Raw genomic sequence first — 25,141 nt, 5'->3', positions numbered from 1 at the left:
TTTCCAAAACCGGTCAATAAATAAAAAAGTTACGAGGGTGGCTAGTCTTTAAGTAGAATACGCTGTGTGTCTATGTATAACAAAGTATCTGACGGTTTCTTTAAAAATGTAGGACATCGTCGTGGTATATCATTGTGATGAAAACACCTCTGGCCATGACATCCTAAATATACATATTTGTCGCTTTTTATGCTATACGCGCTTCTCCATTCTACTTGGAAATTAATAATCGTGGAAAGCATGCATAACAATATAATTACACCTTCACCCATATCATTTATATTCAATATTAACTTATATTGCCCAAAGGCGAACGCATGGCAACTGAATTGAAGCAATTTATAGACAGGCAGTGGTACTTTTTTAAATCTAAATATAATCGCGACGAGGAAACTGCAATTACTCTCGTGTATTGAAATATGCGAGCTCGGTATAATGAGTAGGTAATTTTGTCGTTTGTCATTTGCCTTTGAATATTAATAGGTTCATTTTTTAAGCCGTCAGGTGAATGTATGTATCCTTGTAATTATGGGGAATTATCCTACCGGCACCCAGATCGATAAAAATCGGATTAACTACTTTCAAAAGGAAGTTAAGACACATTGTTTTGTTTAATCTCGGGATTGATCCATAGAAATGCGTTTCTTTATCAAGTCAGCCTTGGAAACAATGCAACAATTTCATTGACGTTTGTAATATTCGTAGGATAATCAAAGCGCCCTTGTAATTTCCAACAGCCTTATAAAATCAGTCTTGCGGTGCTTCTTTTAAATAATACATAAAAGAATTATAAATAAAAGATGATAGAAATTCCATTGTTGTTCAAGAAATAACTGATAAATAGAGCACGTGTACACATAGTGGCGATGCATATTATCGTTCAAATATGGTGAACTGCATTTACACATTGAACATGTTAAGAATGAAACATCTCCCCTAAGAATCATATGGGCCAGGAAATATAGAGTTGGACGCGACTTTTTGTTTCGGCAAGCTATTATGTACAATAACATATTAGTTTCCCCAGTCATAAAAATGGAGGGAGGATTGTTTACAGGGTGGTTAATTGTATAATTTTTACGTAAATTCACATTTTTCGCTTATAACTTTTTCCGTTCATTTCTACAAGAAAGCAGTCTACTAAACTAGCCTTCAAGCATCAAAAAATATTGATTAGATCAAAAGTTATAAACAGAAGTTTATTTATGACCTTTGTATTAAACATTTATAAACTGCGTTATTATTCCCATTCCTTATCACTGTCTAATAACTCGCACAAAATCTGGAATCGGTAAGTTAAATAGTTTACAAGTTATGACCTTATAAACAAATTAACTAATTATTAGTCTGGACGATCCCGAGCATCTTCCACAATCGCACTGATTTTTTTCATGGTAGATTTCATAATAATACATTGAAATCTATCATTTTTTTTAATTTCAAATTTGCAATCTGGAATTTTTTTAAATTTTTTAGATTTAGTTGCAAAATGAAATATACGACGCACGCGAGTGATATAGTTACATATTATTACATATTCGGAAAACTCATGAAAAGAGCTTTAAGTTAAGTTGAAAAACAACGGAGTTACAGACTGTCAAATTTTCAAGCGAATTTCGCTTTTTTAACGGCAGGACTGAATATTATCGTCATTTTCTTCGGACTCGCTGTCGTTCGATTCCAGATTTCGTGTGAGTTATTAGACAGTGATAAGGAATGGGAGGATGCGATGCCAAAACGTCCAAGTAATAATAACCCAGTTTATAAATGTTTAATTTAAAAGTCATAAATAAACTTCTTCTGTTTATAACTTTTGATCTAATCAATATTCGCTCGAGGGCTAGTTTTGTAGGTCTTTTGAAGACGAAAAAAATATCTTACTGTTTTCTCGTGGAAATGAACGGAAAAAAAGTTATAAGCGAAAAACCTGCATGATTTTAGGTAAAAATTATACAATAAACCACCCTGTAAGCAATTTTCCCCCCATTTTTATGACTGTGGAAACTAATATGTACATAATATTTAGCATCTATAGAGATAAATTCAGCTTGCCGAAACAAAAAGTCCCGAAATTGTCATTTCCCAGCTCTTTTTCCTGGCCTATATTTGTGAGACAGAATTGTTCCAAGAGTTAACAATTATTGTATTGTTAGGTACTTTGTTTACTACTTGTCTGAAGTAAGTAAAAATAATAATAAATCATTCTGGGTGACCTTTGCTTACTTAATTTGAAACATGACATGGAGGTCATGGACCATAAAAATTTTAATGTTCAATTAGAAGATGTTTATAAATCTCAAAATCACAATTACCGACCGATAAAGGAGAGGCCTAAAGGTGTATCTATGTAGATGTTTTCAACTCGACCTTTGTTTGATGCATATCGCACTGCAAAGGTTTCGATATATTTTACGTTGTTAAATTAATTTGAATTAACCACAAGGTTTGTGTTCGCAGTTTGCAACATCCAAAGTTTAATGTGAAATATACAGGGTATTTCAGAAAGACCTCCCGTAAATACAGGGGGTGATAGTACGACAAAAAATAATAAATGTCTATCTCCTCTTGTTTTCGAGATCCCGAGCGAGAAAATAAAATTTTTTAAATAGAATTTTTACGAAAATTTCCAAACGGTGCGAAATATTTTTATGAAATTTGGTATTCCTGGGTTTTTAAGGATACCGCCAAATTCGCTGGTCTAATTATTTTTTGTATATTTCATAGATGGCGCTAGTTATGCTACATTCCTATTACATTTTAAGTTCTAATTTTTTTAATTTTAGGTTTTTTACCATTCGGGCTCCAATTTGTAATGTACAATTTTATTTTCTAAAAATAATGTACTCCTGTTACAACTTCCTAATGTCGACGCTTTTCGAGAAAAAAGGCTTTTAATTGAACTCTTACAATATTACTGTGTAAAATAAAAATATTTCGCACTGTTTGGAAATTTTAGTAAAAATTCTATTCACAAAATTTTATTTTGTCGCTCTGTATCTCGAAAACAAGAGGAGATAGACATATAGTTCATAAGACAAAAAATTCTTATTTTTTTGTCATACTATCACCCCCCTTTATTCACGGGAGCTCTTTCTGAAACACTCTGTATAAAGACAATAAATGACAAATGTAGTGAATCTTTTAGTTTATACTTGTAGATTTTATGTTAAATAATCACTCACTTGTATAGGAGTCTCCTTTATACAAACTACTTTTACTAAATTTGACGGTGATGTCATGTCGAAATGAATATTTAGTATTATTTTTCCAGTGCGCGTCACACTATTCGAGAATTGGTTACATAAAAAAATCAACAAAGTACTAATGTATACAACTGTTTACAACTTTTAGTAGGTATATATTAGGTATTAATAGACATTTTTAAAATATCACTTTTATCTATCTTGTTTACTTGTGCTAATGTTTATCCTTATTCGACTCGTTTGTGAACTTGTATCAGCAAATGCAAATTTTGAGATAAGTAACGTCTATTTAGTTGTTAGGTCTTTAAAGTAGCTCTTGTGTATACAATTAAAATCGACTTGATTGTTATTAATATATAAATGTTAATTTTTCTATTTTTTTTTTCTGTATCCAGATGTATGAAGACTGCGACTAGTTTTTGTTGTTAGGCACACTTCTAAATTTAGAAATATGTAAACGAAGTTCAAGTTCACATTCAATTTGCTTACAAATAACAAGTTTATCCTATTAGGTCGGCGCGAATTTGTTGTGCAAATATTAGTTCCTAATGGAAATACTACTGTTTAGACAATTGTGTCGTAAATAACTATTATATTATATCTACAAAGTTATGTATTTTTTCCCTCTATATAGGAAAAGTCCTGTTCCATTCTATTTTAAATTGAATTTTAAAAAAAGTTTTGCATTTTTATAACATTAATAATTGTTTTTACTCCTTATTAAACTAATTAAAACAAACTAAAAAAAAATTAGGGTTACAAATAAAACAATTAGAAAATCAGTTCTTTAAATCAACAAACCAAAATTTAGAGAAAAATGAACGTAATCAAAATTCAGACAACAATTAACGTAGGTAATCAAAATTTAAACAAAATTCAATATATTTTACGGTACGCACTTAATTAATCAGACTTAAAATCCCCAAGTCTTTATGTTGAATCAATGAGATCTCTAAACCATAACACAAATACTTTACATAACACAAATACTTCACCATAACACAAATGTTGTCTTGCTTCGCCGTAACACAAATACTTCACCATAACACAAATGTTGTCTTGTTTCACCTAACTAATCAGACTTAAAATCCCCTAGTTTTTATGTTAGTCATTCTTTTTCAAGAATCAATGAGATATCTAAACTTAATAAATTTAAAAAACCTTTATGTAACAAACTATGCAAATAAACTTTGAAAATTAACAAAAATCTCTTAACATNCTCCTTATTAAACTAATTAAAACAAATTCTAAAAAAAATGAGGGTTACATATAAAACAATTAGAAAATCAGTTCTTTAAATCAACAAACCAAAATTTAGAGAAAAATGAACGTAATCAAAATTCAGACAACAATTAACGTAGGTAATCAAAATTTAGACAAAAATCAATATATTTTACGGTACAGACCTAACTAATCAGACTTAAAATCCCCAAGTCTTTATGTTGAATCAATGAGATCTCTAAACCATAACACAAATACTTTACATAACACAAATACTTCACCATAACACAAATGTTGTCTTGCTTCGCCGTAACACAAATACTTCACCATAACACAAATGTTGTCTTGTTTCACCTAACTAATCAGACTTAAAATCCCCTAGTTTTTATGTTAGTCATTCTTTTTCAAGAATCAATGAGATATCTAAACTTAATAAATTTAAAAAACCTTTATGTAACAAACTATGCAAATAAACTTTGAAAATTAACAAAAATCTCTTAACATCGACTAAACGGATGACTTTCATATAACAACCTAGTAAGTGGGTAGCAAAGTAAGTTTCTTAGCAAAAAGTATTTAAAAATATCGACTGCTGCAGAAAATAGATTGGCGGCCGCAAAAATTCAAAAATATAAAAAATGTTTGTCTATCGTTTTAGTTCAAATTACAAGAAGTTTTATTCCACGCAATCATCGCAAGCTCGCTGGGTTAATTTATGCTGCTTGCTTGGGATAAAACTTCTTGTATTTTATATTAAAATGATAGGCAAGCAATTCTGTTGAGAGCACTAGCACTGAGTGTTTTGCTTCGCGCAGTCTATTTTACAACTTTTTAAAATGATGTCAATCCCGAAAATCTCGGGTTCAGGAAAAGTTAATACCGAAAATTTCTGGACTGAAAAGCGGTCGGGATCCCGGGATCAAATCCTCTAGCTACATGCCCCAGCTAGTATTGGTTTACACCATTCATTTTAAACAGTAACAAATTATTGTTCAAAATAAAATCTAAAAATGATATGATGTCTGAATAATCAATAGAAAAACACATACCTCATATGTTTACATTCTGAAATAATGCAAGCATTCAGAGAAACATCCCATATTCCTGCTTTCACCTTTGACTACGTTTCACACGTAATAGACAGCTGCTACAAAAAGATTTTTTTGTTTCCACATTTTACTTGGGATTGTTTCATCAGGCAGCTTCCCTTCTCGTTACAGAAATTATCAGAAAAAAATTATGTATAATATAAACTTGAAGAAAAAGGTTAATACAATAAGCTTAAGCAAATCATTTTACAAACAAATGCAACTACAAAAATATAAATTTTACAAAATGTATATCTATGTGTTTTATACCAAAAACATATTTTATTTAGTATGTGCGTACAAATTCATCGTTAGTTAATCAACTTTTTTGATACTTTGAATAAGAAAAGTACTATTTCAAGCTGTTCTACTTCGAATTTTTTAACATTTGTTGCAATTTTGTATTAATAATTTTTAAATATGTATATAGAATGTATAGAATAGGTTAAAGCAAAACTGTTAATTTATACAAAAAAGTCGATTTTAAAAAATTACACAAAAGCGTAAAATTTACGAAATACGTAATTTACGAAATTTTTACATCGAAAACTTATTTTATTATTTCATAATTTATATTTATCTTAAACTCTGTTTAAATATAATCATGCAGGATTCGTAATTGTACGTTATTATTGTTATTACATTTCTAAAAAGAGTTATTGTATTTATAAACGCGGTTTTACAGTATTACCAGTTACGTGAACACAAATTTGTCGTAAATTAGTTTATTTTTTTTTCTGATACGTCCTGCCGAAGAAAAGTATTATTCTTTGCTGCTCTTGTGTAGTTTTTAGCAATGACTTGCATTTCAATAATACTTTTATAGTGGATATAATAGGTTTAAGCAAAATGTAAATATTACAAACAAAAATAATTCTACAATGTAAATTTTACAAAATATTTAAATTCATAGCACTAGTAATTTTTAATAAATAGGTTTATACAACAATGTAAATTTTATGAAAATCATAAATTCTGTAAAGCGAAAGTTTTATAAAACATGTATTGTAGCACTATACAGGGTGATTCAGAACTTATGCAAAAAAAGTTTTTTGAATGTAAAGGGAACAAATATAATTTTGTAAAAAAAATTTAAAAGGGTAGTTCAAAAATGATTTAAAAAATACATTTCTGTACGGCACTGAAAACTGGTCCACTGTAAAACCTGACCTTGCGCAAGGCAAAGCATGCAGTCGTAGACTGACACAGCGGCAAAGTGTAATAAAAAATGAACGGACAACAAATTGAAACAATTTTTTTCCAAAGGAAAGAAATACAAAAAATTTTATAACATATTTTATATCAGCAAATTCAACTGCTTTTGCCGCTATTGTTATTATTAAATAATAAAATTAATTTGTGGTTTGAATTAATAAAATAATTTGACATTCCTGATGCTATAACAATTGTTAAAAATTTTGTCCACCGACGTATCAACACATTTGGGCCCGTCGTAGTCAGTCTCTACGAACTAACACAGATGTTGTCTTGCTTCGCCGTAACACAAATACTTCATCATAACACAAATGTTGTCTTGCTTCACCATAACAACAATACTTGACTATAACACAAATGTTGTCTTGTTTCACCATAAATTAAAACGATATCCATCAACTCCGAGTTGCTATACACATAAGCCAGTTTAACACTTGGAAAAGTAATGTAATACCTACTAAAATCGGATTTAAGTATTCGGAATCGCCTGGAGCCATTTGGAGAGAGAGCGAATTGCGTACAGCGCACAACGCGTGACGTAAGAGACTACAGTAGCCCAGCGATGTAAGGGTTTTAAATACTACAACTTCAATAATTTTTTTCTCGGAAACTAAGGATTGTACAAACATTTTTTTTACGATATTAACTCCATTTTTCATCACGCATATATTCTCAATTTTTTTCGGATAAGTTGTGCATCACCCTGTGTAATTTATGTCCAGTTTAAATTCTGATATTGCAATAAGGTTATGCAATATTCTAATTGCACATTTATTATCACATTTCCAAAAGCAGTAACTGTGTTTATAGGAGGTCTAAAGTTATTAACTAGTTACGTGCACACAAATTTCTGGAATCTTCCAACGATCCGCTAGCATTTCCAAACCTCAAGGTAACATGGCGGCGAGCTCTCATTATTTTCTACGCAGACAATTCCCATACAGCTTATTTTCATCCGATTTATTATTCAAGCTAAGCCTAGCGAAGGTTGACGTTATTGTGTAATTTACTTATCGTTATTATTTCGCTAATAGCGAGCGCATTGTTGCGATTTAATTGCGGAAGGTATTTTTTTAACCGGTAAAGTCCAAATCCGCCAAGTTATAATACCCCTTGCTTTTAATGGTTACGTAATGGGAGCTCAGAGCCATTTGATTAATTGGTACAATAATAATACGTTTTAGGTCTTGAAAGGTGTTAATTATAGCCTCAGTTTTCGGCTGGGGGGTATTATGCAATGATTAGTTCCTGATTGGCTTTAATAGGTCGAGAGAAAAACTTGATGTGGTTGATTAAGCTTAATGTATTGTTTCTGATGGCTCTATTGTTGTTAATAAACAGCTTTGAATGCTTCGCATTGGCGATTAATTACATGTAAATATGTAAATTATAAACCCATTTACAGCATTCCTAAATAAATGTCGAGTAGAATCTAAAAACTAGCCTGAGGTAAGAATATAACTTTTTTGCATTAGGTTTCCTGCATTCACATGTAAAATGTTATTATATAGAAAAAATATTTTTGAAATATTAGCCATTTTAGAAAAAAAAACACTTTTGTGTGTCCCAGTCTGACCTTAAAGTCTTAAGACGATTATAAAATAAAGTTATGTTCTAAAATCTAGTAACGCAGTAATAGAATAGAATAGAATAGAATTTATTGATCTACATTAATACATTACATATTATAGTAGCTAGTCAAGGAACACAATAAAAACAACAATTTAAAAAAATAGAACTAAAGCACTAGACAATATAGAAACACACATAGATCTAATAATAAAATTTGCTTTACAACGTAATACGTAATAAGAGCTGTGCTCAAAGCGTAACTTGACAATTAGTCTTTTTCGATTTAGCTGTTGGTACAGTGCTGGCACTGCCGGCCCTTTGAAAATCGACGATTTATTATTCTAATGTGATGTGGTCTACTTTTCTTTTTATGACAAATTTTTATGTCAGTGTTATTAGTGAATTTGCTTGGTAACTTAAGATGCCGCGTTTAACGGAACCAGAGAAAGTGAGAGCTATAACTTTAAAATGATTGGTCATTGCGGATGATCTACATGTATGCAACATATTTAAACTCAAAGAAAAATAGATTGCGGAGGGTCACGTGCGTTATGTTCACGGAGGTGGGCGTCGAAAAGTAAGCACCGTTGAAGAAGATAATCTATTCCTTGACCATCTAAGAAGAAATCCTTTTTACACGGCTTCCTTTGAGACGAATTTTCCTGGATCAGTGGAAAAATAAATAATTTGTTTCCTGTTTTGGATTTGTTTTGCACACTAAAACTAGTATGATAGACGCACATTAAATTTGATATAATGAAGTCGGCTTCACAGAAGCCAATTATAGACAATTTATAAGAGTTGTGCACTTTCAAAGGGCTGTACGACTTCCATAAGAAGTAGCGTCTGTATGGGCGTATCAGGGAATTGTAAATTAATTCAAGAGACTGCGAATTTACTCGAGACGGATTTCCAGAACCTAAAAAAAACATAAAATTAATTATACGATATTATTTCATCAATTAATTTTAATCATTAAGTCGTCAACAAGATTCCAATATAAGTTTACATCTTAATGAAATCATTACTTTAATTTCCAGTAGCGAACTTTTTTCTCGGAAACAGTGTATTTTCAGTAATTTCAACAAGAGCACCTAATGTTTATTCTAAAATATCTCTGTTTCTGAAGCTGCCTACAAAATAATCGAAAAATATCAACACTTATGTATTTAATATGCTCAAGAACTTAATTATACCAAACTTCCAATTAGTACATTGTTTTTGAAGATATAACCAACATTTGATTGCTAAAAATTATCTTTAACGCGCTGTATCTCGATATTAAAAGACAATAGAGACAACGTCTGTACACTGAAAGAAATGGGCTTATTAAACTGTTTATCTAGAATAATGTGTATAGCGCATATTAAAACTTTTATAACCAATATACAACTTTTATTAAAAAAAAGCAATCATCTCCATACTCATTATTCAATCAGTTTAACTGGAAGGTGCTTAATACACCTTATGCATCTATGAAATAAAGGTTATAATGAATTACTTATACATTATTAGGTGTTATAGACTTTATATTCCAGTTGTATAGTAGGGAAGATTTGTTGTATAAAGACCAGTATCCGAATTTGTATATAACAATTGTATTAACAGAATTATTCGTTCTTATACTGAATATGTTTCCGTTTTTAACGTGTAAAACGCATCTTATAATGGTTAAGTGATCGTCACCTCTCGGTGCATAATCGGTTATGATCGTTGTTAAGTTATATTCATAGTCTTGTAATAATAATCATATGTCAGACCCGAGAGCGAAGTGCGCCGACTCAATAAGAAACCTGGCTATTCCAGCCGCTGATTTAGGGTTCGCCGCACGAGCTCATCCCTTCTAAGATTTCAGTAGCATGCTATGCATGAAGCAGAACGGTACTCAACTATCTTATACAGTCCACTTTTATTGTCCATACATGTTCAATCATTGTCAAAATAAACACACAAAACCACAACGTCTTTATTATCTTTACTCAAGAAGAGAAAATACAACAATCGTAAAATTTCCGACAGTCCGCTGTGCATCGACTTACACACGTCTAGTTTGATGAAAATGGACAGTATATGCACATGTTTTGTGGGATACATGATCATATCGCGTTGTGTGAAATGGAAAATTATTATGTAAGTATCTAACTGTTTTATGGCTTGTAATTGTTTTGTTTTTTCAAATGTAAATCTTGTCTAAATCTTAAAAATTATTATTTTGTAGGTCCTATTAGAAATCGCTGATGTTAAGTTTTACATAAGATGGAGGAACAGAAGGTTAACGGTGACAAAGAAGAGCATGGGTATAAAGTCAATCAACCAGAGGAAATAAAATTATATGGAAAGAAGCTCAACCTTTCTGGGGATGCTTCATTCTTAAGGTGGAAGAGTTATAGTGCAAATTCTCATGTAATACAAGAAAATACGGGTGCATCGTTGCTAAGAAAATAAACTGGACAGTTTTGGGAGCGATTTGTCATCATTTTTAATGCTTAAAAGTATGTTTTATGTATGTTTACATTAGAACCTTAGCTTGTAATTACAGTTATCCAATAAAATTTCTGAAAACTTAATGACATATGTTTTTAACTCATACAGAGTATACAACAGTTTAATACATTTATTATTATAAAACTTATAACCAGTACTAGATGTTCTAATAACGATATGGAACACTTTAATAACAGTTATTGCTATTATTTCGTAAAGGGTATAAAAAACGTTGTATACTAGTTATACAATAATTTAATAAAGAATAAGGTTTATAGTCACTATACAACTGTGCTAGCTGTATGTGTTTTATATCCAATATTCACCTGTTTAACTGTCACATATAGTATACAATGGTCTTATAATGGTTTATAGAATTCTAATAAAGAATAAAACTCATTTCTTTCAGAAAGAAAAATTAATAATCTTATTCTATTAATGTTTTGTCAACTCCTGAATTTATAACATTTCATAACACAAACATTAATGGCTACAAATGAATCGATAAAAGATAATCCCAATCATTTTTCTAATCAAACAAAACCAAAAAATGATGTTTTTCTGTTCAAGAGCGAGGATTGCAGATAGTCCAGCAGCAGGAGCACTTTTTCTCGGTGTGTATTCAATTTCACTCACCGTTTATTTATTACTGGCTACAAAACGTTCATATCCGCTTGTGTCGTTAACATACATATTAAAAACATTAGAAATAATTCAGCTGCAACCACATCGCCCACGTGCTGGCATCCAGTCTTGCAAGATGCACTTTTTCGAGGCGTGTAACTTGCATTTCGTTTATATGGTTCGACGTACATGTCTTCGATACAAATCGAATCGCTCCAGAATGCAACGTATGACTCACAATCCAAAATAGTACCATCTCGGGTCTAAAAGTGTAAAAACTTGTCGATCGTGGCCTTAGTGGTTGCGTAAAAAGCGCTTTATTTGTTAAATTTATAAACAATGGTTGCGAGCCAGCAGTCCGCTTGTCATATTGTGATCCGCAATCTTGGAAATGGTCGTTACATGGTTTTTGTGGTTGCTTAATTTATTTTATGGGTATTCTCATGGACTGAGTATGTATTTCGTGGGAAATTTCATTTGCATAATGTCGACTTTGTTTAATGTTTAATGTAAAAGAGCACACACTGAATTACGTGAAGCTTAATATACGTCACTTAAAATATATCTTCCATACAATGATTTCAGAGTAAACTGTATCAGGATTTTTTGGACCTGTCGTGTGGAACCCTCGATATATCCATGGGACTTATTTGCCTCTAAATAAGCAAGAACGGCTTCAAGGTGTCAAAAGGCAACGAATACGCTTGAATTCGGGTCGTTTACACATACTAGCCAGAGATTTCTGCTCTGGCTATAGAACTGCAAGATACCAGAGTCTACGTTCGATCCCGATTCATCGCTGTTGACGTAACTTAGACTGTCGTAGAATCTGGACGTTATTTTAGATATATGTAAGGAAACTCAGTCTCTTATCTCGCTTTTGGCGTTTTGGCGGTAAAAGGGAATAGTTTTGGCGATTTCCGTTTTTAGAAACTTTTATTTCCGTTCAGCGTTTTCTGCTAGATACCTTTGAGCTTGGGCAACTACTTTTGTATGGCTTTCCTCAGTAGGGCCTCTGGAAATGGTTTCCTGCGCTAGATTCAAATGTTAAGTGAAATTCGAGACTTGGAATACATTTTCAATCACCAATTCCTACATGAAATTTGCAACAGACAGATGCAAGAGTAATTTTTCTTCTATTCTATTTTCTAAGATATACAGGGTGTTCCTAAATAAGTGTCGCAACGGAACACTGTATATTCCTCTTGTAAAAAGAAACATTCTTTTCCTCTTCCATTTTTCTTTCCGGGCTTTCGTTTTCGAGATACACGGTGTCAAAACTTTCATTTTTTAAAAATTTCTTGCCAATATCTTAGGAACCGTTTGAACTACAAGACTGAGTTTTTGTACACGCATTACCACTATTAATAGCTACTTTTTTGCACCCTTCTCGAATTCATTGAACGTGCCAGTGGTGGAGATTTTAAGGTATCGTAAGGGTTTTTCTCCCCCTAACTTTTACACAATGAATTTTACACAAAAAGAGTTCTCTTGGTTCATTGCTCTAAAGTCAACCGTTTTCACGAAAAATTACATTTTATGAACAAAAACAAACATTTTGCTAACGTTTCGAAAATCTTTTGTAATTCAAAAGATAGATAGTAATAATTAACAAGTTTAACGAAATCAACAACATTTGCCACAAGTAGCTATTAATAGTGGTAATGTGTGTACAAAAGCTCAGTCCTGTAGTTCAAACGGTTCCTAAGATATTGGCAAAAATCTGAAAAAAAGTTTTGACACTGTGTATCTCGAAAACGAAAGCCCGGAAAGAAAGATGGAAGAGGAAAAAAATGTTTCTCTTTTCAAGAGAAATATACAGTTTTCCATTGCGACACTTATTTAGGAACACCCTGTATTGGTGATTATTTCTCATGAACATTATCAGGCAAAAATAGTTTAATAAAAGTAACCTTGACTGCACCTTTTGGCGTAAGGGTTTAGTTAAATAATTACGTAACTTTTTCAGAAGTGACAAAATACACAATAAAGAGAGGAAGAACTAAAAATATGCTAAAATAAATGGCTTTAGAGCATATCTGCAAAATAACTTTAGACGCTTTAGAAAGTTTTTCATATATCAAATCTGAAAATTTCAGAAAGTTATTTTAAATTGTTACTGCTAAAATGGTAAATAGAAACAAATATCCCATATAAAAGTTTGTTTCAACATTTTCGCTCCTCTCGTGTTTTTAACCAAAATGTTCATTATATTTTTTACCTTAAAAAGATGAGTTGCACTAATGTACTTTTAAGTTGGGTTTCTTAAAATATAATGTAGTGTATTCTATTCGAAAAAATTAAATTTGGTAACTCCCAGAAAAAATGAGGCACACTGTAAATAATTTTAAAATAAAAAGAAATTATTTTGGCGTGGTTTTTATTAATTGAACATTTTTATATTCTTGATATTTGTCTCAGAGCTACGGAAACATCCGTGCGGGAAAACTAAACAATATTTTTTTCAAAAACTTGCAAATTTTGCGGCACTTCAAGGTATTGCGGTATTCAAGACTGTTATTAAATAATCAATAAATTAAGGCATTTGCTTAATTAACCTATCTACATAATACAAGTAGGAGTGGCATCCTATTCGCAGTCAGTGATTCAAATATCAATAATTAAAAACAATCGAAAAGATTTTCATTTTTTAATTAATATAATAATTAATAATAATAGGTCTTATTATATTTTTCCTGCATAAGTATGTCATAAGCTTGTTTTACTTTTAATCTTTCTTAAAATATTTAAAGTAAATCGTATAATAATGCATTTCATTTGTCTCGGTATAGTCACGGATGAATGACATCAAACAATTGACTAGTGCATATGCTATCAATTACATACAATCATGAGAGGCCATGTCGTATGCATCCACCAATTGTTTATCGTCATTGATCCATAGCCACCCCGACCTAGTTGATAATCTTCAAAGTTTATTTAAAAACAAATTATGAATAAGTGTATTTTTATGTAGGCGGTTTCGTCGAGATCCAAGAGTCCTAATAGCTCTTTAGATTGTTTTAATTGGTCTCATGTCAGAGATTCCCAATCTGGATTTAAATAAAGTAAACGTGATATAATTTCACCTCTACACAATAGATACGTAATGTTAACTATTTTTAGTTATGTGAGTACTTTGTGTTTCTGTTGAAAAAATAATGGTCAGAATATATACATATTAATATATTCATAGAAATAACAAAATAATTTTCATAACTACGCAGTTCTCGGGCTGTTATATAAAACGATATCGCGTTTATAGGAATGATTCAGGATGTCATCACAATACAACCACGATTTGCCTCCACTCGAATCGATATAGATTTATGGCACTGTATAGGGCGTTGCAAAAACGAGTAGTAGATACAGGGTGTAACTAAAATGCTTGATCAAACGTTAATCTTGGATTCAACGTCACAAATCACAATGATATAAAAAATCGGTATTTTTAAATTAAGAATATCTTACATTTCAAAGTTGATAAAATTTCCAGGGTCGTATCTAAAAAAAATGAAGTTCATGATGGTCCTGGAGAGACGAAACGTTACATATAAAAATTGATTATGCTATTCGATAGAGGGCAAAAAGTTGCCATGAGATAGTGTTCTTCTTTTTTTAATATCACCTCAATGAAACAAAAACGGATTTCCAATATTTCGGTTTTTTTCAAATATTTCGAATCATGTTAGCCTTGATTTATTAGAGGCATAATGTTGGTCCCCAGATTATACAACTTTGCTCCCATTTAAGCTAGCTACTTCGTATTTCTTACCGTTTCCGAGATCCCTATAGTGAGAAGCGAATTTGTAACAGCCTGTATGCAGTTGGAGTCACTAATTTGGAATAAATTCTGGATATCGAACACAAAATTCCTAAATAAACAAAAACGCTCACATACTTCGATTGGTATCATAAGGTATGCACTTCTTTAACGAAAAAAATAAATATTTAGGGTGTCCTCCCATATTCCTTAATTTTACTCCTATATTTAGCAGAGCTTTGACATTATGTACAGGGTGTCCCTGAAAAGGATGGACAACGCTTGACCACAAGTTCCTTGGATGAAAATAAGACTATTTAGCCTAACTTACCCAATATACAAAAGTGCACGCCTACTGAGATATAGCCTTCTAAATATAGAATAGATAACCTATTTTTTTCAAATAATTTGAAAATTATTTTTCTTAGAAACTTCAAATTTGGTACACTTATTTTTTTATGTAAGGGCAAGGTAAATATAGAATTTGGAGAGAATACGTATACAGGATGTTCTATTTCTAGTACCTCTGCGCCACTGGCTATCCTGTAACTTTTTTGTGTGTATGCCAATGACGGCAGAATTTATATTTTTAAAAATAAGCACTATTTTAGAAGATTTTTTTGCTCTTACAAAATTTCGATATCGTTTATGGATTTCGAGTAAAATTCGCATTTTTTATACATTAAATATAAGCAAAAATTCCGATTTATAAAAAATAATTTATAACTGCAGCCTCAAAGCAGGGAATAATAATGAAAAAACGTCACATTTAAAAAAATAACTAGGTACACATTTTTGGAACTAGTATTATCAATCAATAAAATAAAAATCAACACTAATATTTTAAATAAACAATATCAACTAATAATGTAAGAAAGTCAACATTAACATTTTAAATAAACTGATATTTGTAATCACATGAGAATAATATTACAGTAAATCCTCAAAGTTACTTTCTTGTTCTTAAACGCAAACGTTAGTTCTTCGAAAATTATAAATTATCCAATAATTGTGCATTACTTCTCATAACATTAATTTCATGTTGTATTCTTTCCCATATTCGTTTTCTGTATTTACTGAAAAGTTATTTTAAACTGTGGTCCTCAACGCTCCCCAAATGAAATAATTACATGGGTTTAGGTCCGGGGATCGAGGTGGCCATTTTAAAGGAGCATTATTTCCTCTACTTATCCACCTGTTAGACCTTTAATAATCTGTAATAGCTACATGTACCCTGTAATACCTGTGACCTGTAATAACTGCTCTTTTAATACTCTATTAAAGGAACTTTTTGAAAGCCAACCTCTGCCGCTAAACGCCTTTTATTTACTTGAGGAATTTCTTCGACCCTTTCCAAAATTTGTTCCTCCAACTGAATAATTCCGGCCGTACATTATCCACGATTTAATGTTACAGGTAAAAAACGTCCTGTTTCCCGAAGGCGTCTCTCCGCATTAACAAATCACAACAATTTTCTTCACAATAACCCAAAACTACAGTTTGTTCAGCAAAAGTATAAATTGCAATAAAAAACAAAATAAGCTAAAATTAAATCACAGCTAGCTTGACACAGAACCTTTTAATTATTGTTATGAATTTGTTTCTCTGTTATATGGTATCTCGTACTAGAATGTTCTATTTATCTTAAACTGATTTTATATTTTTTAATGTGTAAAAAATGCGAATTTTACTCGAAATCCATAAACGATATCAAAATTTTGTAAGAGGTAAAAAATCTTTTAAAATAGTACTTATTTTTAAAAATATAAATTCTGTCGTCATTGGCGGATATACAAAAAAATTACGGGATAGCCAGTGGCGCACAGGCACTAGAAAGAGAACATCCTGTATATGTATTCTCACTAAATTCTATATTTACATTGCCTTTATATAAAAAAATATGTGTACCAAATTTGCAGTTTCTAAGAAAAATAGTTTTCAAATTATTTGAAAAAAACTAGGTTATCTATTCTATATTTAGAAGGCTATATCGGTAGGCGTGCACTTTTCTATATAGGTAAGTTAGGCTAAATAGTCTTGTTTTCATCCAAGGAACCTGTGGTCAAGCGTTGTCCATCCTTTTCAAGGACACCCTGTATAAAATGTAAAAAGATAGAACTATCACTTCATGAAAAAAAATCAACTGTCCTTCGTTCCATTTTTCGTGGCTGATGCGCCTTTTATTTTTCTAGGATATGTCATTGCCAATACACGTGCCCCACATACCTATTCTCCCATTACCTCAATTACCCACAAATCTCCTTGTGAATAACAAATAGGTGTGTACATTATTTTTTCTATTCCAAACAAATCGAAAGCAAAGGTACCTCGCCTGATCGCACGTTGAAGTCTTCGGATTCCTTGACACTAGATTTCTCGACGCCAAGGCTGGCCGCGATGTATATAAATAAATTGTATCGTTATAGATGGGCGTGGGTGGTGAATAGCAAAATCATGTTGGAAACTGTACTAATCGATACTGCTAGAAAATTTTACCTCGGTCCAGTTTAGTACGGAATTTTTTTCTCTATTTCTCTCTGGTTCAGTGGTTTATTAAGTAAACATTATAATAGCAACGGAGTTTTTTACAATTATTTACTTTCTATAGGTACTGCTTATATTATAAATATATTGAGAATTACCGCCTAACAGTATAAAGATGAAAGCAGGCAAGGTGCATATGCCAAGGTTATTAAAAGTGCATAATGGAATTTTGCTGTTTAGCATTTCCATTTTGTGCATTTTATGGTTTCATGATAGTGTACAAGTAATAATGCATAATAAACACACTTATGACTTTAGTAACGCTGGTAGATTCTTGTACAATTTTGTTGAAGTCTACAAATGTTTTAAAAAAATATTGTTTTGATATCTTTGCTCAAATCTCCTTCCGAAAATCACGCACTGAATAGTTTTTTCGGCGTTATGTATTGGTGTTTACTTAAATGAATTGCTAGAACTAACAACCTGCTGTTGACGTGTAGGTAATAGGAATAATTGAGTTTGTTTACACAAATCGACAGAATGTCACGTCAGGTACTATTTAATAACCAGGTGGGACGTGTGACGTAGGACGGGTTTTATATTTTCCATAAAAATTGTGAGGGAATGACTCAAGGTTTACTTCTCCGTATACAGAGGATTTATTTTATGCGTACTGTTATTTGTCATTTCAGTGAAAGTATTTTTTGTCAATTATAAAATAATATTAAAGACTGAACTCATTTTTTTTTTAACAAAATGTTAACAGTGTTTGATTTATCAACAAGGAGAACTTTTAATGTCGGCAGGTGATATTTTCTCATCGCATGTTATAATTTTGTAAATATAAATTGTTATAAGCATCATTTAGGTATTTCAAAACGGTGTCAAGTGAGATCAAACATGAAAATTATATATTTGTGGAACTAAAATGCTTCGTTAAACTTTAGTGTAGTTTTTTTGTTGAATCCATGTAATAGTATATTACATACCGATGAGGGAAGTGTTTCATTACTGTCGAGAGATTAACTGTAATCTCGAGATATTAATGAAAACTTCCCTCCGAGGTATGTATACTATTTTATTTACAACCACATCGTTAGTTGAAAATTCTATTTCATATTTTTAAATGTAGTAAAAATGCCAAAATATGCGTCATTTTATTGTTTTGACACCATTCAAAATTGTGCAGGTTGCGTTGAACAAACAATTTTGAATTCTCGTTCGATCCTTCAAATTTGCGGCTGAAAAAATGTTGTCAGATAGCGAGAGTGAAGATTATTTGCCAGACGGAACTCCACCAGAACTAAAACAAGCTGCTGAAAAAGCAGAACAAAGTTTACTTCCTAAAAAAAGCAGGGGTCGTTACGAAAAAGCCTTCAAGGTTTACGAAAATTGGTGTTTAGAAAAAAATACTAAGAATATTGCTTCAGAAACAGTCTTGATGGCATATTTTAGTGACATTGCAAAGCAAAAAAAGCCCTCTACTCTTTGGGCTATCTACAGCATGTTACGGGCCATGCTAGATTTACGAGAGAAGATTGATATATCTAAATATAACAAGCTCCTTGCTTTTTTGAAACGCCAGAATATAGGCTTTAGGCCCAAGAAATCTACTACCTTTACCAGACAAAATATAGAAGATTTTCTAAGCAAAGCACCCCAAGAATTCCTTCCTATCAAGGTAAAATTTTCTTTTTAATTGTTTCTATTTGGTTTTAATTATTTTTTATAATTATTTTAGGTTGCGCTTATAATAGGTGTATCTGGAGCATGCCGCACTGATGAATTATTAAAAATGAAAACTACGCATATTGATATATTAGAAAAGAAAATTTCTATTGAAATTCCGGATACAAAAACTTATAAAAGTAGATCATTCATGATCACTGAAATAAACTGGATAAAAATTGTGAAAGAATTTATCCAGGTACGGAAAGATATAAAAAATGAGAGATTTTTTGTTCAATATCGATCGGGAAGAGCTCGAAATCAGCCTTTTGGATACAATTCTATCTCTAAATTTCCTTATAAAATAGCCTGCTTTTTAAAACTACCTAAGGCAGAAACGTACACAGGTCATGCTTTTAGAAGAACGGCAGCTACGTTGCTGGTTAATAGCGGAGCAGATATTCTTCAGTTGAAGCGCTTAGGGGGCTGGCGGTCTAGTACAGTTGCAGAAAGTTATGTGGATGAATCTGTAGCTAACCAAATTGAAACCGCAAATATGATATCCTCAACAACTTTGCCATCGTCCTCCTGTACCAGTTCAAACGCTCTACCTCCTGCTGTTAACTTCACGGGATCTGACAGTGGACATGAAATAACTTTTTCTAGTAATGAAATTTCAAATCATCAGGAAGGTCTCTTAAATATTTCGGTTAAATCGTATAATAAGTCAAATATTACCATTAACACGTTGACTGCGGTCCATACCTCGGGGGGTATGTACCGCAGTCTGTATGTATGTACTCATTATAAAAAATATGCGAATCTCAATAATCATATTTTTACTGTATCTTGTGGAAGTTGCAGAATCTGTAGTTTTTAGAAATAATGATTTTTCTATTATTTTCTTTTCAAAACTCTTTGCTAATGAAAACGTAAGTATCCTAGGATATATAGTTACAGATACATGCAAGTTTATAGCAATAATTGTGTTATTTTTAATTTTATAGGGTCAAATGTAAAAAAAAATTACATATCCCTAGGGATATGTACCGCACACAGAAGAAGTTTTGTTACATATCCCCGAAGATATGTATCGCAGTCACGGACAAAGTACATTGAGATTATCTCGCAGTCAACGTGTTAATTTTAATAAATAATGTATGATAAATTATTTAAATGTTATTGTTGTTAATTAATTGCCCTGTTGTTTCTATATAAGAATTTGTTCAACAAATATATTACTTAAATAAATATTTTGCTTTATTGAACGAGTGAGGGAAATGAGTGAGGGAAATGGAAGAGGGAAGTAGACGTAGGTAATGTGACACTTTCAAACCTTCAATGACATTAGTAATGTCAAAATTACAGGTATGGTTGTAAATAAATAATATTTTATTCTGTTCATGGAGAGCGGTTTCTTTAATTACACAGCCCCACAAAAAAAGGATTGGATCTGGTATTCAGACCCATGTATTTCCACGTATTTTTTTCCGGTGAATCCGAATCTGCCTTCAGATTTGGCCCAACGGCTCTGAGTTTTCGGGAAAATTTAAAAAACAGGTCAAAATTCACAAAAAACGTCATTTACGATCGACGAAAGTTATAAAAAATCAAATTATTCTACCNCCCATGTATTTCCACGTATTTTTTTCCGGTGAATCCGAATCTGCCTTCAGATTTGGCCCAACGGCTCTGAGTTTTCGGGAAAATTTAAAAAACAGGTCAAAATTCACAAAAAACGTCATTTACGATCGACGAAAGTTATAAAAAATCAAATTATTCTACCAGCTCACTTGACGTATGATTTTTCACTCGTTTAATTCCAACTTATCATCATAGAGTCAGACAAGCTGGCCCAATTTCATTCAAAAACAGAAAATATATCAAAATGCTTTAAAACGCCATTTTCATGGCATAATTCGTGTTGCAGAGTTCTGGATCTATCTTTTTATCCACCCACCCATTTATGAATTCATACATCTTTCTATCCAATCGTTCATGCATGAATACGCATATTTATTCATCCACCTGTACCACCTATAAAACCCACCCATCCACCCATCTATCCATCTACTATTTGTGCTGAGAGATGAGGTAACAGCCTAGAAGATTGAGAATGCAATAAAACTTGTAGAATACTCTACTTTCTAAACAAAAGAAAAAGATATCTACAAATCATTCTTATTTTTGTTGCTATAACGTATTTTCTTTTCTTCAAAGGATCTATGTATAGGGTTACACTTTCGTTTAGTCCCTCTATTTTCGTTTCTCTTTTTAGCAACCAACAAAAATCGGCCATCATGTTTTCATCCCATCTTCCTTGATATCGCTGTTCTATAACCTTCATATCCTGATGAAATCGTTCGCCTTGTTCTTCGCTATAATCTCCAAGATTTTCAGGAAACCAATCCAGATGTGAATGAAGAAAGTGCAACTTGTAGTTCATCAAACATCCCAGATCTTGGTCTTTTATCATTTTTGAAACAATTTCTTCGCATTTAGGACTCTTGTTGTTTCCTAAAAAAATTGTCGCCCTATATATATAGGGCGAAAATTTCCGAATATTTCTGAGGCGAAATTGAAAGAAGGTGTATTCGATGGTCCTCAGATTCGGACATTGTTCAAGGATGCATAGAATGAGTAGCGTTGAGAAGAGTGCTTGGACTAATTTTTGCTTGCATTTTGATTTATTTTTTGTTTTTGAATGAAATTGGACCAGCTTGTCTGATGATGAAAAATTGGAATTAAACGAGTGAAAAATCATACGTCAGGTGAGCTGGTAGAATAATTTGATTTTTTATAACTTTCGTTGATCGTAAATGACGTTTATTGTGAATTTTGACCTGTTTTTTGAATTTTCCCGAAAACTCAGACCCGTTGGGCTAAATCTGAAGGCAGATTCGCATTTAGCGAAAAAAAAAAAAAATACATGCATGGAAATACATGGGTCTGAATACCAGATCCGATCCTTTTTTTTGTGGGGCTGTGTTATTGATATCATTATTAAAAAATAATTTGATGTCACGATATGTTTAGCAATAATTATAGTTATAATTCGGGTACGAATTTATTTCAAAAACGAATGAATGTAAACTAATCTGGAAAAGCGGGAAAACCTGGAAGTATCGAAGAACCTCATATATCTGGACTGTCAGGAAAATAACAGAAAATATCTCTGATTTTTCTGGCTATCAATACCTATACATACAGTAAAATGTTTCTTATTGTTTGAAGTTGTTTAATTGTCGCGTAATTTTAGATTTTTCTGTCTGTGTGAATGTTTTAATACTCTGAAATAGATTAAATTAAAGAATTTTAATTTTATCATATGATGGAATATCCAAATAAACAGAAAAAATACGTTTCTTTGTATAACATATTCAAATTTGCGTGCGAATTTTAATTTAAATAAGCGAAAAAATTTCCTGATTAGAATATTACACAAACTCCCTAGTTTTATTTTACCCACCCCCATAATCCTGAATGAATCCAGTTCACAGTAATTATTCTTTCTTATAAAAGGTAATAAGTTAAATATCTGAATAAATAATATAAAATGCATTTGTTTGTCTTTAGCTTTAAATATATAAATTTCGGAAACTAGTCGTCTTGATCTATATACCACCTGATCCATGATATTTAAAATTTAGCCAAAAATTCTCCATATTTTTCGAAAAATATATATTTTTTTAATTTTAAGTTCATTACTGTAATTTTCTCGGAAACTAAATAAATCTCCCCCAGTAAATCAAATTTACTCTTGGTATTTAAGTAAAAATGATTTAATTTTTTTTTTTTTATAGACAGCAGCAACTGTATAATTTTTGAAATAATCATATTTATGTTAAATATTTGTATGTGAAGCATACAGACAAAAAATGATGATGATTGAAAAAACTAATATAGAGCTTATAGTGTTCTGGAGATTTTTTGAAATCTACCTGAAAACCTGGAAATATCAGGGAATATTTTTGTCAAAATTTGATATACAACCTGAACATGCAGATAAACTCATTTTTCTAAAACCTTTACTGTTTCATTATAATAGTGAGATTAATTTGGAATATCTTAGAAAATAAAAAAATATTATTGCTAATTGACACATTTAATTCAGGTAAGTAAGTCCGTGTATATAAAAAACAGGTATATGTACATTATGTACATATTTGTGGATAATTATTATTATTAGTTTGACTAAAATCGCTCCATCTGTTTTCGTTTAATTTAAAATAAAAGGCATCTTTTCAAGATCTTTATCACTATTCTCTCGAAATTGAAGCATTTTAAAATACATAGAAATATGATGTTTTTATTTCACAGTTTGGTGCATTATAAATTAATGAAAAAATTAATTTACATATGTTAAAAAACTGGATATTTAACCTTTAGGTCGTTTGGCATTTTGAATTTAAACTTGTTCTGAACATATTAGCTTCGGAATTTGTTTTTTCTTGTGTACCATCTCCGTGTCAGTTTCATTAAAGCAGAAAATAATAACATAAATACAGGGTTACAATTTTATAATTGTCCTATACAGGTATTTTTCTTATTTTAAGAGTTACATAAATGGTTAACGGGGCAAAAATGTGCAAAAACCCTGTAGGTATGTATATTAGGGTGGCTCAAAAAAAAAAAACGGATGTATATTTTTTTTCAAGTCTTGCGAAAATATGTCAGTTTATCATGTTTTAAGAGCTCCCTCAAAAAATCAGCTCAAAAAAAATTATTTTAGAGGTCGTTCAAGATTTTTAAAAATTTCCAAAATCGTCAAAAATTTATTTTTTTTTAATTTTTTTTTCTCCTTATTTTATCATTTCTAGATTGAAAAAAATCTCGATTCTGAAAATTTCAAATCGATATTTTAATTTCTAAAGGTCACTCATAATTATTTTAGCTTTAAAAGTAGTGTACCTAAAATGTTTTCGAGCGACCTCTAAATATAAATATCAACGAACTAATAATTTGTTTTATTGAATGTAATGAACAAAAGAATAGAAATAAATCACGAGACACTTAAAAAACTTATCGAGGCAAAATTTACTACCGCACTGTGAATATCAATAATTTATAATTTTTTAATTTTTTAAAATTTAAGTGTCGTGATTTATTTCTATTCTTTTGTTCATCTAATTCAATAAAAAAATTATTAGTTCGTTGATATTTATTTTTTAGAGGTCGTTCGAAAACATAGGCAACCTACTTTTAAAGTTAAAATAATTATGAGCGACCTTTAGAAATTAAAATATCGATTTGAAATTTTCAAATTCGAGATTTTTTCAACCTAGAAAATGATAAAATAACGAGAAAAAAATAAAAAATAATAATTTTTGACGATTTTAGAAATATTTAAAAAATTTGAGCAATCTCTAAAAAATTTTTTTTGAGCCGATTTTTTGAGGGGGCTCTTAAAACATAAACTAACATATTTTCATAAGAGACACGAAAAAAATATTCGTTTTTTTGAGCCACTCTAATGTATATACTTACATATCTAGTATTGAATATTGTTTATATTCAGGGTGTATCTAAATAACACCGAAAAAATTCAAGGGGCGATTCTCCGATGAAAATTAATAGGGGTCTTTGGTATAAAATTTTTTGAAAAAACCCTCCCCTGAAAAGTTACGCCCCTCCTAAAATTTCAAAAAAAAATGTTTTTCTTTTTTATCTTCCAAGTACATCAAGCTAAACAAACCAAACTTGGTGAACATTATCTGTCAATAAAACTACACTTTTTGAAATTTTTTCAACCCTGAACTATTTTTGTAAGGGGTTGAAATAATCAACCCCTATGACATTTTTTCTTATAATTTTTTTTT

General features: G+C 31.1%; 1 protein-coding gene across 6 annotated transcripts in view; it reads left to right on the top strand.

The window, feature by feature from the left end:
- Positions 1 to 25,141, top strand: part of LOC108917668 (CAP-Gly domain-containing linker protein 1) — a 73,019-nt gene that overhangs the window by 26,155 nt on the left and 21,723 nt on the right. The gene's annotated exons all lie outside the window — the stretch shown is intronic.

This window comes from Anoplophora glabripennis, unplaced genomic scaffold (assembly GCF_000390285.2).
Source record: "Anoplophora glabripennis isolate ALB-LARVAE unplaced genomic scaffold, Agla_2.0 scaffold44, whole genome shotgun sequence".
NCBI classification, from domain to species: Eukaryota; Metazoa; Arthropoda; class Insecta; order Coleoptera; family Cerambycidae; genus Anoplophora; species Anoplophora glabripennis.
Note: the sequence above shows the minus strand (reverse complement) of the source record. Positions and strands in the feature narration are given on the sequence as shown.